This window comes from Bombus vosnesenskii, unplaced genomic scaffold (assembly GCF_011952255.1).
Source record: "Bombus vosnesenskii isolate JDL3184/JDL3185 unplaced genomic scaffold, Bvos_JDL3184-5_v1.1 scf7180000013314, whole genome shotgun sequence".
Classification (NCBI taxonomy): Eukaryota; Metazoa; Arthropoda; class Insecta; order Hymenoptera; family Apidae; genus Bombus; species Bombus vosnesenskii.
The window spans coordinates 5,821,726-5,840,604 of record NW_022882960.1 but is presented as its reverse complement, the minus strand read 5'-3'; the positions used below and the strand labels follow the sequence as shown (position 1 = coordinate 5,840,604).

The 18,879-nt window shown below is 37.2% G+C and overlaps 1 protein-coding gene and 1 non-coding gene across 3 annotated transcripts in view; both read left to right on the top strand.

Moving 5' to 3' along the window:
- Positions 1-18,879, top strand: part of LOC117235097 (UPF0489 protein C5orf22 homolog) — a 1,027,617-nt gene that overhangs the window by 327,436 nt on the left and 681,302 nt on the right. The window lies entirely within an intron of this gene.
- LOC117235263 lies at positions 8,739-8,857 on the top strand. The gene has a single exon (XR_004493647.1). It is a non-coding gene; the product is annotated as a 5S ribosomal RNA (ribosomal RNA).

Below are 18,879 nucleotides of genomic sequence, written 5' to 3'. Positions count from 1 at the left end.
GGAACGAAACGAGGGACGAAGGCGGCGGAGAGGACAGAGACGGAAAAACGGGATCCGCCGGCTAAGGGTAGTTATTATAATAAATTTGTCGGGGATTTAAGAAGCGGAAACAATTCAGAACTGCGAGTGACTCTAAGGATGTGCTTATCGTTGCTTTTATTCAAATGGGAGTGGAAGGCGACGAGCTGCGCCGGATGCGACCTGCATCTCCGACTCGCTTTTTCTGCTTCTATCCCCACCTACTATCTTTTCTCTGTTTTCAGTCGCTTCTGTTCGCCTTCCTCTTCCTCGTGCCGGAGAGATGGGAAAAGCGTTTTCAAAGTGGAAGAAGTGCTTCTGCTTGCGGAGAGAAATCGAATGTGGAGTTTTTTACGGACATTGATTAGGCGTTGCATGGAAATATTACGTTTGCAAGGTTTATAGAGAAATTTCAGTAGGGGTTGAAGAAAGCATATTTTTGTAAAATTTATATCTTTTAAAGTGAAATACGTATCGTTTCTTTTCAGTGGATGCAGAATTTACTCAAACTTAACTTAAAGGTTGAGAATTCGTTAATACATATTCTTAAGAAGCTAATACGTTCTAAAGGTTTTTGATAGAACTTATCAATTATCAAAAATGCTGCAGATCTTCCGAATAACCGAATAATTGATTTTAGTTTAGTTCAGAATAAACGTTCGTTTAATGATTGTCGTTTATTGGGATAGAGCAAGCATTGTTACCGAGATATTTAAATTATTAATTTATGGAAAGTGAGATACTAGAAACATTCTTTGCTAGAATCATGACGTATTTCTAGTTCTTTTCAAGTTTGTCCCAGTTTTACTAAATACACCTATTTCCTCGTTCATTTTACACTAACGCAGGAACTAAATCTCTTCATTATGGAAGACTCATTCGAATATAGCTACAACAATCAAACAGGAACAATCGCTGGCCAATCGTAAAATCGTGCACGTACATTCCCTACATTAATTTACAGTTTCTTATTATCTGGCAGATATGCATAGCAATAGATGAACAACAACGTTAGCTTTTAAATAATCGTACAAAATACCTAACCACTTATTTTCTTCCATATTCGTAAAAACCATCTCCATCTGTCTACCAAGAATTCTTTTAATCTCAAAAATGCTAAAAGTTGAGAAACGTTAAATCTCACGGCGCACGTACGACACGTAATTAACATGAAGCGTCGAAGCGATAAACTCTACCAGCTAAAAGCTACTATTTGCGCGTATGTTCCGTCGATAAGCCGAAAAACAAGGCGAAGGTCCGCGATACAAAGCGCGCTTTTGATCGTCACATTAACGACGGCCTCACGTGAGGATAAAGGCCAATGAAACGGGGGACGTTAAAGTTTAAACACGGCTGACACCGGGCCAAGCGGAAAGAAGGACCACGAACGAGTGATCTCTGAGGACCACCGTGATCACGACCCTGTTTACGAGCTTCTTCGGTCATTAACAAGCGTGGCGACGTTACAGAGGAGGGAGAAGAGGGCTGAAGGAGGATCGCGAGGGTGGCTGTCGAGATAAAAACGGGTCGTTTCACTGGAAAGGAAAGGAAGGGAAAAGAAAGGGATAAAGAAGGTCGAAACGGAGGACGATAGAGAGAGATGGATGGACTAGTGGGGAGTAAAGCAAAAATCGTAACGAGGAACGAGTTCGCGAATGGGAACGGAATCGAGCTGTGGAGAGAGGCTTCGAAATTTCAGGCCGTGCTTTTTATCTTTTTCAGCGTAGCTGATATAGTTTAGGGCCGCAATAAACGTGGGACCTGGGCCGCATCGATTTACGGCTTAATTAAACGCACCAAGTCCCCGAGACAGCAACGAAAAATCGTCGAAACGTTGCTGCTTCCTTAAAGTTCCTTAAATACGAGCCACCCGTTGCCAGACCACGGACGCGTTTATGGCCGCGCGGTTATTCGTCGCTTTCTTTTTCTATTCTTCACCGCCGATAAACTGCCCTTTCGGTTTGAGTCCGCTTTAGATCGCGGAAGAAATTTTTCTCGTCTGTTTCCATACCGTATTTTATTGTTGTTTTATCTGTCGTTCTTTTTTTTTTTGTCTCTTTCTAATGGATTTATTTCAGGTTTTATTAGGCGGATTTGGATATTTCGAATCATATTGAAATGTTAAATGATAGTGTAAAATATTGATTCCGTTGCTAATTGGATCATATAGAGGCACGGCTGATTACATACATCGGAATAAATTATATTTGATTTTTGAAATAATATGATAATGCTAAAATTTGGAAATTTGTAGAAAATGGAATCTTCAGGAGTCAGTTTGACTTCTGAAGTACAGAAAGTTCTACGGTAAGCGTCAGGAACAATGGCGAATTACTTCAGAGAACATTTTGAGCAAAAGCTATCTTTCGCAATCCATTCGTACTATTGTTGAAGATGTACACAGCCAATAAGCATTTCATCAGCTTGTATTTCTACTTTATTATTTTATTATTATGTTGTTTTCTACTTTACATCAAAAACATAAAAATATAAGGACCAAGAACACGATAAAATTAAAAAAGAAAACAATGTTCACCCAAATGCCTTAGTTTTACTTTAATTTCCTTAAATCGCGTCAGCACATAAAAGTGGCGACAGATAACAAAGAAGAATCTTTTAAAATTTCAACGACACTTAAAAACAGTAGACATTAAAAAAGAAATGATTGTAAATTTGAAATGATCTAGTCGAAATATTGACGAACGTTGAACGTGGATCGTTGAAGGTGCAACGATTGGTTGTTTAAACGATCGAACGTTACGAGGAAACAACGATTAGGTGGGCATCTCTGTTGGGCTTCTTTCGCGGGGCTGTGCTTGTTTTCGTGCGGGCTCGCGTTCGATTTTTATTGCAGCCGCTTTACGAGGCCTCTGCGTATCTCCCCGAACGGCTGTAAAATAAATTACTAATTCGGCGAAATTGCTCGCGAAATTATTCTCCGATTAACGCAGCTCGCGCGAATCGTTCGTACCTCTGGCTGATTAATGTCGCGCCATAAATTCTATCCCTGGCCCGTACGATCACGTTTTTGTCTCCGAATCCGGGAATATGGGATTTCCGTCCTTTTTTTCTCGTATTATTCTTTCCTCCTCTTTATTTTCGTTCTCGTCCTGATTTTTTTATTCTGCTACTTCAGCTCCGTATGCTACTCCGTCCTTCCTTTGCTCGTTTTTTAAAATCAATTTAAGGAAACACGCGCGGTGTACGATTACGCTCGTTCGTTACTTTCGTTCCTTGGGATACTGCAGAAGGCTCTTTTCTTTCCAGTAAGCCTCGTCCTGACCACGCCGCCCGTAAAATCTTTATGCATGGATATGTGTGCACACAGGGTGTCACGAAAGAAAGCAGTTGATTTCAGACACTAAAATACCGGACTTTTGGTGAAATGAGATTCGAATACATTCTTCAGGTAATTGGAGGCTTGTTTACTAAAGCGATTTCACTGCGTGCTGAAACAGTACCCATGTTTGGATATGAAGTTTTATGTGATCGGCTAAATATAGTAAATATACCTCATCTCTTTTAATGTTAAAGTTACTTGTCTGAATTATTGATAGTCATACATATATGTTACTCCTGATTACATCGAACGATGTGTTTTACAAGATGCGAAGTGTTGTCTAAATGTTCCTATAATTCTGCTATAACTTTTTCAATAAAAATGAGCGAATTTCAAATTGTAAATGAGACAAGAGTTAGCTATCATCCCTTTTTATTTTGTCTTATATATTACGATATAACAGTATTAATTATACTACAATATAAACCACTACCAGTTAGTACAATGAATTCGTATTTACTTTAGAATATGTTATTTTATTTTATTTCATGGAATGTTTATATCAGTAGCTTCGTTGAAATTATTTTTCTAAATAACATTACCTGTTCGTAGCGTGCAATTATAAAATTAACAAGAAAACAAGAACATACAATACGATGTGTCATTTGTATTTCGAAAATTACATTTGTCATATAATAATTCCCAATGAACAACACATATTTTCAATTACAATCCTTCCACGAAGAATCGTGTTTTCAGTCGAATAAAGACTCCATAAACTACATCCAGTGTTCTTTCGTTTGGCGCCACCCTGTGTACACAGATACTTCTATACACACGAGTGGACCGCATCTCGCGGTGGGTTTTTCGTATTATCCCAGGCGACATAATATGGGGGTTTATCTCGTGGAATCATGGTGGCTTAGCGGGGTGGTTTCTTCCCTCGTAGCGACCGCAACCTCCTCGAAGGCAAATCCTCCTTGCAGAAGACAATGTCGCGGCCCCTTGGACCTTCGGGCCACGTATATATTTTTCCCCGTGTACGCGTCTCCAATTTCTCGTTCCACCCTTCCTTGTTGCGACGACGCCGGATTTCGCGTGTCCTTCCAGCAACTTGACAAGACCGCCAGCTCCTGAGGGTCATACCGAAAAAATATTACCACTAAACCGACGAAAGATATGGAGAGAGCGAGCTCCTGGTTTCTGATGCTTTGGAGAAACAAGAACAATGGAGTATTTTAAGAGATGAAAACGGTATAATCTTTCGCTATGAGTTTTGTATTCTGCTAATGGAAAATGTATTTCGATTAATGCTCGTTCTAGAATAATTCTTGTCTTTTGTTTCGTTTTTAGCACACTCATTTTAATATCAACATTTATTCAATTATTTCATAATATTTTTGTATGTTTAAAGTTTTTTAAGAAAATTTTCTGATACGAAGAATCGAAACATATTTAATCGCAATATTAAAATATTTAGAAATACTTAATTCAAAATATTTAATTCTAAAATAGGAATAAATAGTAGGAGGACTCCACTAAATATGATGTATTTCTTAATCAATTCTATTTTGGAAAAAATTTTTAAATCATTGAAGTGTTGTTAATCTTCCCGCATATCTTTGTCACGTTGCTGTAAAGAAATGAATAATCGAAAGAGGATAAAGAAAAATTTTGTAGCATGGCCAAATACAAGACACAATGCTATTGAGTGACAGTACCATGGTGGAAATTCCACGAAGGGAAATATTAGGGTGCAGAATCGCGAATACACAAGCTAAGAGGGATGACCCTGGGGGAAGGTTAGTCGGTGTTATTGATTCTAATGATATTTTCGCGCCAAGGGCGATAGCAGGATGTAATTGATATCCCATAAGACGGGAAACGTTTATGCGTTCTTCTTTCCATCAATATTCATCCTATTTTTATCAAAAATTATTTCCTCTTTGTTTTCACATAAAATGCTGAAAATTTAATCCATATTAAATATGAATTTTGACTAGTATTTATTGTTTGTATATTCGAAAAATAAATTTGTACATATATACCCATACATATAATCCTCTTTTATTACACTTTGACAAATAAAATTAACCAGTAATATTAACAGCTTATAAATTGCAATAGGGCTTGATTATCATAATTTATAATAAGAAACGTATATAAATTGAAGACAATACTATTTTAAAATTCCATGCAATGTTGATTTTTATAATTAATTCGTTATGATACAGTACGAAAGACAGTGTTATCGTATAATTCCTCATATCTTTAACGTTATCTAATAAAACGTTGAATAAACGTTTAATTAATCAACGTTTTAATAAAATACTTGTACACTTTTCCTTAAATAACATTTTACTCTTGTTATTACCTGTAACACTGACTCCGGTAAAATTTATACGAATTTATGAGGAGCTTCAGATACTCCGTATATCGCATAATATATTAGTATAACTATTAATAACAATCTGACCATATTTCAGTTATATGTTAATAGAAGAGTTTCTATTTATCTATAAAACCATACTGACCCCAAAAATTTGTTTAACCTAGACATCACCTATTTGTTACCAATGACCATTTATTTTGGCAAATTGTTACACGCTTCCAATAATATAATCCTTGCTTCCAGTAAATCACGGCGCAGCAACGCGTTCTTCTGCACCGTCGGTATAATAACTTTCTTTGACAGGGCAAATTGTACCTTCAGTTTCAGCCTGGAAAATAGAGCCATACGTCTTCATAGCCCGGGTAATGGGGTAATGGTACACGCGGAGAACGAACAGCATTCCGCTTCGAAGAAAATACAGAGCCCCGCGTAACCGTCTAGATTATCTGCTTCTGTAAAATATTGAATTTTCACGTGGAATATACGCGCGAATAAGCGACGATCCGCGTGTGCACGCCGCGGAAAGCTCTCCTCGCTGTCTCTCCGACAGCATTTAATGGGCGCAATTCAATTGTGCGGCACGGATCGAATAAACAAGTCCAACGAGCATTAAATAACCGGCCCTATTTGGCGTAGCGAATTGTTGCTGCCAAGTTAGGAACGCTACGTAAGGTTACACCGCCTCGCGCATACTAGGAATAACGAACGTTCCCGGACTCCGAAAGGGATCCACGATTGGCGTGCTTAAATCCGCGATTGTGAGCTGCTTTCCGTGACTTTCGAACGTGTACGAAGATTTAGTTGAAGCTGAATTAGAGTGATGGAAGGATAGGGTTGATGGCGTGTTCACGATGTACAGCTTGGTACATACGATCCTAAAATATATTTTTCGCTATACGTATCGTATAGCGTAACTGATTCGTTTTTATCAAAGTTGATATTTGATAAGAAGGTTAAATATTGGATAAAGTACAACGAGATGTCTAGTTTTCTAGATATATACAATGACATTTGAAAGTATAGTCTCGTAGTTGCTATCAGGGTGTGATATTAAAAATATGCATTAGATATAGCTATTCCATTGAAAAGATAAATTCTATTTTGATTTCTATTTGTATTACTGTTTCTAATCATTGTGTACTCATCTACGTCCAATGCTGTCACTCTCCATTTCTGAATACTCTGAATACTCTACTACTGAACTATATTCGTTCCTGAATAAAAAAAAAGTTATTATCGTCGCTCGAAAATTACACCAATTTATATTTCACCAATATATATTATATATATTCGCCAATTTCGCATTATCCTTACAGAAATCATCGGTCAAACCGCTATTTCTCTAAACGCACACAGATTTAACACCATTAACATGTACGCTCGACGAAAATCCCAATAATTCCTTTCTTGTCCCGCTATCGTATAGTATTCGATCGTCAGGTTCGCAAGAAATCGGCGAATAAATCTACCGGTTAAATGAGCCGCCCTATTTGGCCTTGCAAATTGTCAGCGTTCGCGTAGGAACGGGAAACAAGGTGCAAGGAATGATATCCGCTCCCGCAGGCTAGGTACAAGGGCTATTAATCCGATCCTCCAGGCGGCTACATAAATGGCCGACGTTCTATCCAACGACGTTTCTATGGACGTGCGGTAAACCATACCGCGTCATAGTCGTCTTTGCCACTGGAGTTTTTATTTTTCTCGAATTGATGCAGTGGCCGCCTGTGTCGCACATTGTCGAGCTGGAACCGCCGCTTTGTATGCATATGTAAACGCGGTTTACTCGTAGAAATTGCCGACGATTGTGCCAGGTGTCAGCCGAGGCGCGCGTGGATATTTTTTTAGGTTAGGAAGCCCGCGTTTCACACGCACGCGTGTTATGTTTCTCCTGATCGAGCTTACGTGGAAACTGTAAGGATTTGTTTCGGGAGAAACGGAATTTTAACTATGGCCACAACGATCAAATTTGTATACCTGGATTATTAATTTATGATCTATTCAATTGGCTTCTTCTTGGATCTTCTTCGCTAGATCGTTTTACTCAACTATTCGACTAAATTTTCGTGTTGACACACGATCGGTTATTAAATTACTCGACTAAATTACTGGGCGCGTCTGAATTGGTGTTTAAAGATAATTTAAAGTCCAGTGGTAACCTTTCACAAGATCAGAGTGTAAATATGTAGCGTGTCCAATTAGGCCACCCTAACAGGATCACGTATCCTCAAGTAGGCCCTGACTGTTTTCTTTTCGACGTGCGCTCAGTTGCGACTCGGGCGTCTTATCGAAAGCTATAACTGTTAACGTTCAGTTATAACAGAGATTATTATCTACGATTGTTATGATTGTGAATGATTGTTCTTTGGTATCCCTCATATGGGTCGATCAATTCTGGATACATATTTCGTTGTTTCTTTTCGTCATTCGGTGATATGGTCCAATTCGTAAATGTGAGATTTTCGACCAATAATAACAATTTGTATATTCCATCTTCGTGATTGCATAAAGGAAGATGGATCTACAAGTACGTTTTTAAGCGATGTGAATTAATTTCCACTGTTTAGAATCAGCAAAAGGAGAGGTGTATTCACGTATCGACTCTAACTGCTGACCTTAATCTGAGTTTCGCGACGTTTAATTTAAGAAAATGTTTATTCGATTGTCTCGGAGTTCATGAGGAAAGAAATAGATGGATTGTGAAAGGAATCATACAATTGTTGAAATAAACTTGCACTGAAATTATCCTTCTTTCTTTGATATATAAGATGGCTGAAAAGAGGGTGAATGTTATTCGAATTGGGAGAATCTATTTATTTCAAGATTGGAGGAATTGGTATAGGCAAAAAGTATATTTTTAGTGTTGTTAGTTAATAGTTAGTTAATATTAGTTAATATTGATTTTAGGTGCATAGTAGGTGAGAAATATTTTATTCTTCACTTTTTATTTATAATAAAGATTGTGAAAAGTTTATTATGATTTTCTATATCTCTTATTAAAAAATACGTAAATAATTATCCAGAAATAGAGGTAATACTCTTAGTATTACAGCCAACGGCCATACCACACAAGGTACACTGGTTCTCGTCTGATCACCAAAGTTAAGTTGTGTTGGGCATGGATAGTACTTAGATGGGTGACCGCTTGGGAATTCCATGTGCTGTTGGCTTTTTTTTTTTTTTTTTAGTCTTTCTTATATTTTCTATATTATTTCAAGATGATTCTTCCATTAGATCTTAATAACTACGAATTTTTAATATTAATTCTCGATAATTTTTCACATTTTCCACTCCGCGCATTTCTCATCTTTAAATTTCCTATAAATGCATAACCCAATCTACCTATCAGTTGCCAATCTCGAGAACTAGAATCCATCTCGACGTATCAAAAAGACATTTCCTTAGAATTCAAGCTTGAATTCTTCGAATTTATCGAGTTCATTGAACAATGAGACACAAATGAGATCGTCTCACACTTCTCAAACTTCACAATAATTCGCCACGCAATTAAAGACAACCTTCAACAATCTAACATCTCGATCGCGTCAGTTCGACGAAAATGGTGCTCGCAGAAGATCATCGGGATCGATAGTCGAAGTTGGTAAAGGTGTTGAAACGAGTTATGACGAATCGATCCATTAAGGGCAGCGGCCATCGGAATAGGGAGCTGCCAGATGACGATGATGATGACGATGGTGAAAGCTTCGGATGATAGCGGCACGGCACCACGCCGTGCCCCGCAGGATATCACCTCGATATCCCGTTGCGAGCAAACGGTTGGAATAATTCGTAGGCTTTTTCGACTCTTGTTCTCGAGCGGGGGCGTACTGGCACCTTTCTTTTGCTTAGGTCGATCCTTCCCAGCTCGTGGGAGTCGCTCCAAAATACACTAACGTTCGGCGTTTCTCCTTTTTCCTTTGCCTATTCGTATAAATGGATACTCCTGCGAAACATGTTTCGCGAGATCGTTTTATTGGTGTGTGTTCCTAACGATTATTGTCATGATTAACTGTGTTTTCTCATATGGCTGTGTAAAGAATATGTTCTGCACAAGGAAATAGTGGTGAATTCTTTTTATTATAGTGAATTTCGAGTGATCGCTTTGCCGATTAAAAATGTTTTGAGATAGGTTTTTTAAAATTATTTTAATGTAACGAATGGTTAGTTAATGGATGATATTGTTAGGAAGCGTAGGTTCTTTTGTTAGATTATATTTTCATATTATATTATGCTCTGTTATATTAAATTTGTTTTGTTTCAGTTTATTTTTTCTTATGCTTGATAAAGTTGCGATGTTATTTTCTTCAGTTTTTATTCTTTTCATTTTTTCTTCATTTCATATGTATACATGTGTATCATTTTATTTTATTATGTGAAAGATATTCGCGAATATGGTGATTGTACACGTATATCAAAATACCAGAAAATATTTTATCGCCTATAATTGCACGTATCGTAACAGCTTGTTAATAAGATTTTCGTAAAATCTATTCATGGCACGTACACGTGACACGTACTTATATAACATATTTGCTTATACAAGATCATTAATTCTTCACGTATCTTATTGATCTACTTATTGCAGTTATTAATATTCTGCAGTTTCTCGATTAATTCCTAAGTATTTCAAACAAATCATTCTTATGAATTTATCTATATATATATATATATATGTATCGCAATTATTAATTTCCAGGAGTTTAACGCAAATTATTTCTGTTACATTTTAAATTATTACAGAATTGTGTACAATATTAAATTTTAATTTATTTTTCCCTCTTTCATTGTCCACGTATGACATCAAATAGCCAACTGCATTTTTATTCAGAAATACAGTATGGAGCAATTATCGAAGGAAATATAAACGTTCCTTGACGTGCGTAAGTACTCTTTTCCAATTCACAATCTATTTTCATATTATTACGCTTGCGGTAACATTCAGCCACGAGTTCAATTACTCCGTGAACGCGCTCACCGAACACGAGTAATAACAAGGAGAGCGACTTTAATTTTTGATCGCGCACCATAATTTTCCCCTATCACCTTTTGCATTCTCGTAACACATTCCTCTCCCTGCACTTGTATCAGCTTTCCTTCGTTAATGATATCCCTAATTGCCGATGCAGCGAGGTACCGCTGTCATCTGTTTGTTAATATCGTTCCATCATCTGTCGTGTATTTTTCCTTTCTTTCTTTATTTCGATCTTTCTTTTTTCTCCATTTCGAACTGTTTTCTTTTGTCGCTGTTTGACAGCGTAATTACAGTAATACGTGCGTGCACGATGACGTCGGCGATGATGATGATGATGATGATGATGATGATGATGATGAAAACGTTATCAAGGAAGTTATTGAAATAATTATATTTTCATAAAAGTTACTTCGACAGTCTCCGAACGGTTGGTGCAACAGGTTCGATGGACGAACCAGTCAAGTCTGCAATTTATGCTACAGAGATTTTTGTTCGATTCAACGACGTAATGATTCCGCGTTGATGCTAGGCTTACGCTTTTGCACTCTTCGTTTTGTAGTAGTTAATTCAACGTTAGATATATGCGAGGTATTCGCCTTTCTATTAGGATGGACTTCAACGAGATTTGAATATGACGTTAGATGGCTAAGTAGATACTCCTTAGTAATTATTAGAGTTCGATTATGTGGTTTGAAGGAAAATAAAACCGTTTTGCATAAATATACAAATGTGATACAATCGTTGGTACAATGATCGAATTAAAGAGAAATGGATTAGAAATTTTCCCGCAATTTTCTCTGACCGTCTGTTATAAGTTATAAAATCATAAAAAATAGCGAATCTGAAGCATGGAAAAATTTATGTTAATTACAATACGCCCTTAATATTCTTGCATGTAATATTACACCGTGGGACAACGTTACACTAACGCTATGCGAGTGTTGATTGTTAATGTATAATATACATGCGTGTTTAGCTATTTATCTATTTGCGCTTTGTTTTAATTATTTACTACCTTCTTACTCTTCAAATATTCGGAGTTATTGGTTTTTCCTACAAATATAAGAAAAATTATACGTGTCGTTATTCTTCGCATAAAAATTAAGTTAAAAACCAGCGTTAAGAATGGGTAATGAATAACATTAAAAAAATATTTTTATAAAGTGAAATATTTAATTTTCGCTGAGACAATCTCAGTGAGACTTACTAATTGCAAATATACTGTTCAATTAAAACTTCTAAATTTATTTAATCCACATAAATAAATTAGCCCACGAAATCGCCAATCGCGTTAGATACTTATACTTGTCAAATAATTTCTAATTTTCAACGACATAAAAAACGTTAAGATGATCGGGTTTATGATTCAGACCTCGAAGAAGGTTATTTTTGATAACGCATTAATTAATATTTTTATGCTGTAGTCGACCATTCAAGTCAGGAGCCTAAAAATTATTTTATGGGCGAGAAGGGTCTGCATCTTTGATGGCCATGTGAACTGTTAGGACCTGGCATCTGCACACTTAACAGCGATAGACGTATCGTAAACTCATGACACCGTGCTCGAACAATTCGTGGACATGGGATCTGCTGACTTGACTGCTCCTCCTTGGCGCTAGTCCTTTCACGTTTGGCGTTGACCTGCGTCACCATTTTACTAATCTGCCAGTCATTATATTATACGGGATGTTCTTAAAAGCACAATCTAGATTTTCAGATGTTTATTGATTTATTATAAGTGCTATCATTTATCGTAATTTGATATAAATTAATGCGAGGATTAGTTTGATGCATTTCATTTTATATAATTATTTACTATTGAATATTCGACATTTTATATGCGTCAATTACATGTATATACTATTCTTATCTTGCAATTTATTATTAGAACGGTACACACCTACTGACCCCTAAAGTATCGAATATACAATACCAAATAATTCACTATTATAGGTGATATATACATACAATTGACGCATTGAACATTATATTATAATCACTCTTTAATTGAAGATTTCCAAAATTGGAGAGGCTGAATAATCCCAATTGGAGGTCACAAAAGGAAACCGTGATACATAATATTGCTCATGTTTCATAGAAAAGCAATTTTATAATTCCACGTGTTGTCAATCAATTTTACATCAATATTATTGTTCCCTTTGTTCTTAAGATTAAATATATGTTTTTATCATTTCCTTGGACATTTAAGAAATATTAATAACGTTAGTTATATAGACTAACGTTAATTAAACTAAAGTAACACAACAATTAAACTAATATTATTCGTTTCTTACAAAACATTTATCACATATTTTCAAGAAGCTTATATTTTCGATTCTACGATCTCCAACTATTTCATATCAAAATACATCTTTTTAGCTACCGACTAAGACAAAGGTCGATTCCTATTGTATCTTTGGCGCATGATCTTCGATCAAAGTTCTACGATATCAGAAATCGTTATCCTTCAGAAAGATCCACTACCTTTCAACACAAACTCATTCGTCGTACAAAACAACCTATATCAGAAATTATACAACGAAAGATGTAATATGCATCGAGTCAAACCACCGACACTGTCCCACGACGAAGTGGAAGAGGATCGGAACACCTCAGAAACCACGCCATCCTAAATCCATTGAAACGCCCAGTCAGGCGACGTCTCTTAAAAGGGAACGTTTCGTTCCCGTTTTCTCGACAGTTTCCGACGGGATCGGTATTTACGGCGTCGTAGCATCGGTCCCGGTCACGTGGCCTATCCTGCGGCGCGGCTTTCTCTACGTCGTAGCCGACGATGCGTCAGGTGGTTCTGTTCTCCGTTTCCCACGGACTTCAGCCTTTATTATATCATTCGATCACAATGCACACCGAAACGTCTCCTTGGTGGATCGAGCGTGGAGAAGCGACGCACCTGCAGCCGGCTGCAGAACTCGGCTTGCGCCATGCAATAATATTAACAACGGAGGTAGAGAGAGAAAGAGAGAGAGAGAGAGAAAGAGAGAGAATATACACAGAATGTGGCAGCCGTGTACACCAACGTTACCACCGGCGCGGCGTGTGCATCGAACGACGTATAGGTACGTGTCTCGTCGCGATTCTTCCTCGTGATAGATGCACCGCGATTCAGGTCAGTTTCTGTTTCGAAAGAACGGAGAAAGGTGTTTTGAGAGGCAGAGGGGAACAGGTCTCGACGAACAGTAATAACGGTGAAACGGTGATACTGTTCTGGTGACAGTCTGTTTCCAGCATGAGCTCATTGAGTTACATCGCCGCAGATGGAAGGATGTGATCAACCCTTTCCGGTTGCAGCAGGTTTTCAACGAGCTGACTGATTCTCAGGGTTTAAGATTCTGAGGAGAGGGGAGGAATATTGAAATAACGATGTCGCGTGATTTTGATGTCTATGTTCTGATATGATATTTTATTTATTATTTACAAGAAGAAGTTGTATTCCTAGAAAATAAATAGGTTCAATTTATATCGAATGTTCATATCCTTGGGTACATGCGTAGATAGATAATGTACAAGCATACATACCTATGCGTATAAAAAGACACCCTAATTTATTAAAATTCACGAAGAAAAATATCGATTAAAATTTGTTTGTCGTCGATCTAGAACTTAACAAGCGAACCAAACGAAATTTTGCAGGTGCAGTTTCAAAAATATCGTAACAAATATACAAGAATCAATCACCACGTAGGAAACTCCAACTCTACATCATACTCGAGACCACCACCCGTACTCCAGGAAGAAAAATTCTAAATTCTTATTTTCCACCGAACCGCCATAAATCTCAACGAGCCATCCGCCTCTGGGTCTCACATTTCCAGCCCTTCCTCTTCTTGTACGTCCATCGTTCGCCATCAATTTCCTATTCATCCTGCCAACAGAAAACTCCTCGGTTAAAAATCGTGCAGGTTCTCAAGCACGATAATTTTCCGTCGAACCAGCGACACCGGTCTCGGCGTCCACACGACGAGGAAAAAAAAAAGCTCGAGTCATTAGGCGGACCTCGCGATGCATAGGATCGCGAAAATCATGAGGAAGTTGCCGGATAAATCTCCCCGTGCGGCCTTGGGGGATCGTTTTGTAACGTGAGACCGACGCGGCCACGGCGTGTTCACCCTTCGTCGGCAATTTATCAACTTCTTGCGATAGACCGCATTAATAATGGGATTTATCGGCCGATATCGATCGATCCTCCGCGACCGGGTAAACCTATATCATCGTGATCTGGAACCGGTTGCTCCTGGACTCGTCGGAGCTGTACAACGATACCGTGAGCTAGGAATTTATCACACGCGATCCTGATCGCGCGGCCATTTGTCACCGTGACCTAGCTCGATTTGGCCGGCCGCAAAACTGCGATCGACGATCGCGTTGTAGATCGACTATTACCGGGTAACGTGCATGGAAATGATTCTTCGCCTATCGGGCTTTTCAGCCTGCGATTGTTGCTTGCTATCGATGATTTTGATTGTCGGGCTTTGGAATTGTTAGACTTCGAGTGACGCAACCATACGGTACTGGTACGTGTATGACCATCGATGTCGATCGTTTGGAAAGTATCGCGTAAAGTGAATTGAGTGCAAGTTGTATGGTTGGTTCTCAGGGAATGAAATTTTTGACTAATTGTGGGTTTGAATAATCTCGCAATATATATAATTAATATAAATTGATGGGGGAAGGAATAACGAAATGTAAAATGAATTTCTTTAAAGCAAACATTTCTGAGTAGTTGTGAACATTTCGTTTCTTGATTCAATGGAAAAAAGCAGTAAAATAATATATTATCTTGCTAGGAAAGCCAATAATATACTTGGTAATATACAACCTTTAGTAATGAATGTAACAGGTACTAAAAGTTCAGGTCAATTTTCCACAAATTGGCTGTTTAAGAAATTCTTCCTTTCTCTATAATTGGGCAGTAGTTGAGGATAGAGTTGAGGATTTTGGTGATGTGAAATAGAACCTTATAGATTTTGTGAAGAGTGTTATGATCGTGAAGAGTATAATATAGCGATGAAATTGTACGAATATTTGTCACTGTGTGGAAGAGAATGTTGTGTTATCTATGATTGCTTCGCAGCTGAAAAGAAAGATCTATATTAATATGTATCACGAAAAAGACACATGTTCGAAGAAATTACGTGTATCGACGTTATCTCGCGAGGTGTAAAAACCGCGAGGAGGAAAAAATAATAGTAAAAAATTACCATCGTACACGCAATTAGAATGCAACAAGACGAATGAGCGTACGAATTAATGACTAAAACCGACTTCGTGTTTCATTACGCTCGTATCAATTATATTTCCTCATCTACGTCTCCATTTGCGATCGGTGCCCGTAAAGATCTGCACAGAGAAAGTAACATTAGTTTCCGCAACGCTTATCCTTCGCTCGTTTGTCAATAATCATCGATCAAAATCCCTGTGAAACGCATGACGTAGGGTCATCAAACGTTAAATTATAAATATCCTACCGGAATTCTCATCGAGCGTGCAGGATCGACGCGGAGAGACGCGTTCATAATTAGAAACGAAGCAAAACGAAAGTTATACATCTAGCAAACCTCCTTCGAACTGTATACTCATGATTTCGTAATCGTTGAATTAATTGAAACGTCAATTTCGCGATTACTGTGCGGGAGCTACGATACTTATGAGCGCTCGAATTGCGATGGATGCAATAGATGAGATGGAAGAGTCAATTAATGGCAACGTGTCGTTGAGAAAATGCGATTTGTCTCATCGAAGCAACCGTTTTCCTTTCTCCGCGCGCTCCGACGTCTCTGTGCATTCATCATAAAACTGTTGCGGTCATTAGTTACGTAGATATGTTTCTCTTACGATGCGTGTGCGTTACGTAAAAGTTAAAGAATGGCCGCTCGTAAACTAGAAGGTTTCATCGGGAACTTTAGAAATTAGATTGCATCCGAGGCAATCGTCGCTGGTGGAATGGAATTTTATGGGTAATTTCGTTCCTTTGAAAATACCTATCTGTTTTTTTGCTTGCCAGCAAATAGAAAGTAAAACAAAATATATCTCGAGGTTGTGATTCTTTACACGTATATAAATATATTTATTCGTATTTATAATATATTTATAAACATGAGTATAAATTTTGTATCTAAGAACGTTTTGGATAGATTGCATTAGATTAGTTGTAATGTTGCAAGACAAATTACTATGAACTTATCACGAATATTATATATTCTTTTTCCTTGAATGTTTATTTTTTATCGTCTCAGGAGTCTTTCAACATTTTAGATCAGATTCTTCACGGATCATTAATGTTCTTTGAAAATGTCATTTGTCACTTTGTCGTAAACTATCTCGTACTGTCTGACTATTAGTCATTCTACCTTCCATATCGAACTTTAATCTCTAACATTCTTCAATTAAGGATCAACGTACCGACCATTAAATTTACCATTAATGCTACTTTTATGTTTCCTCAACTATCAATTTTTGGTACTCTAAATTATTCCAATATAAAAAAAAATATTAAGCATATTATATTAAGTTTTGGTACAACGTCTGCCGTATGTTATTAAATTCTCAAGTTTCGAAATATATCACGTGTACTGTTACTATATTAATCGTCCTCTACGCAAAATTTATTTTGCAATAAAGAACTTGATGAATTTGTTATTTCTTCTTAATCCCCTAGTAGCAATAAAATACTTTTTTTTTACTACATAACAATGTTTCGATTCTTATGGAACAAATGATTACGATTTATTTTAATCTCTAATTCCTTTTAATCTGTGCAATATAATATTACTTCACTGTAACCGAAACATACATTTATCAAAGATTGTTCTCAACTAAATATTATAAAATTAAATAGTCGTCGCAATTACGACCATCGATTAAATTTGAAGTGAATGGTTAATAAATGCAAATTTAATATTATTCTATTACAACTGCGATATACATTTATTGTATTATATCGTCAAAGATTATTTTCAGTTAAATATTGCGAAATTAAATAAACGCAGATAACAGACGTCGATTAAATCCCAAGCCAAATGATTAACAATCCTGCTAAAGATTCAAAAATAATTTGTCATTAATTTGTCGCTAGAACGTTATCTTTCACTACGTGCTTTCCAAATGTACGCCGAATCCGCTACTGGTTATGATTTCGCAGGCAAAAAAGGTAGCTGGTTCGGACGATTGAAAGATTCTCCACGCGTTTCATTAATCAAACCGTAGAAACCACGACGTCGACAAACGGCAGTCGTCATGCGAAATCCACCGCAGCCTCTCGATAACCCGTGGTAATGGTCCGATCGAGGTGAAATCGCCGATTCGAAGGAAGATGACGATCCATTGATGAACGTGTTCCGTCCGAAGCTGTTCCCGTTCTCGCGCGTAACTGCGCTTCGGAATAGGGTCATGTCCGTGTGACCGCGAGAAATTTCAATAATAACCGTGCGTGGCCATTTTCAGTAGCAATTTCGCGTTATGCAAACGACAGAGAGGAAGAGGGGGGGGGGAGAAGAAGAGAGCCAACCGCTGCGTGTATATCACGCTACAAAGCCAGAACGATACTCAAGTGTAGATTTATGCGAATCGAAACGTCGTAACTCGGTCACGAATACGTTTTGCTCTCTGCGAACCGTTAAAAATGACGCGACTCGAATCTTTGAATATTTCATTTTACTTCCGCAATGAGATTGTTTTCTTTTTTTTATCGTTGAAAGCGTGTACGAAAGTTTTAATTTATATTTAGGGATGTTTTTTCTTAAAGAAATCGAAGATTGAATCGATTTCTCCCGAAGATCGAAAGTATGAGGAGATATTGGTAGTTTGGTGTGTTTCGTACGTTTAACGAAATTAATATGTTTAAAAAAAAAAAAAAACGTTTTCGAATTTTATTTCCTAAGATTTTAAATATCGTAAAATCGTAATACCTTGGCTTCGTTTATTACTAGAATAAAATATATGTTGTACATAAGGGAAATCTGGAATCGTCCGAAATAATTGAAAACGATTCTAGTAATGCTTTATGATTTCCTATGTATTGAAGGATTTATTGTAGGAAAATACTCAAACACTGAAACACTGTAGATCTTCAGCATTTTACCATGTTACCTAAAAAATTTAAAAATGTATTCTTGTAAAAATAAAAGATCTAAATCACTGTAAACAATATTGTTTCATTGTTCGTGCGTCTATGAAATCTTTTAAAAAACGAGGAACGAAATT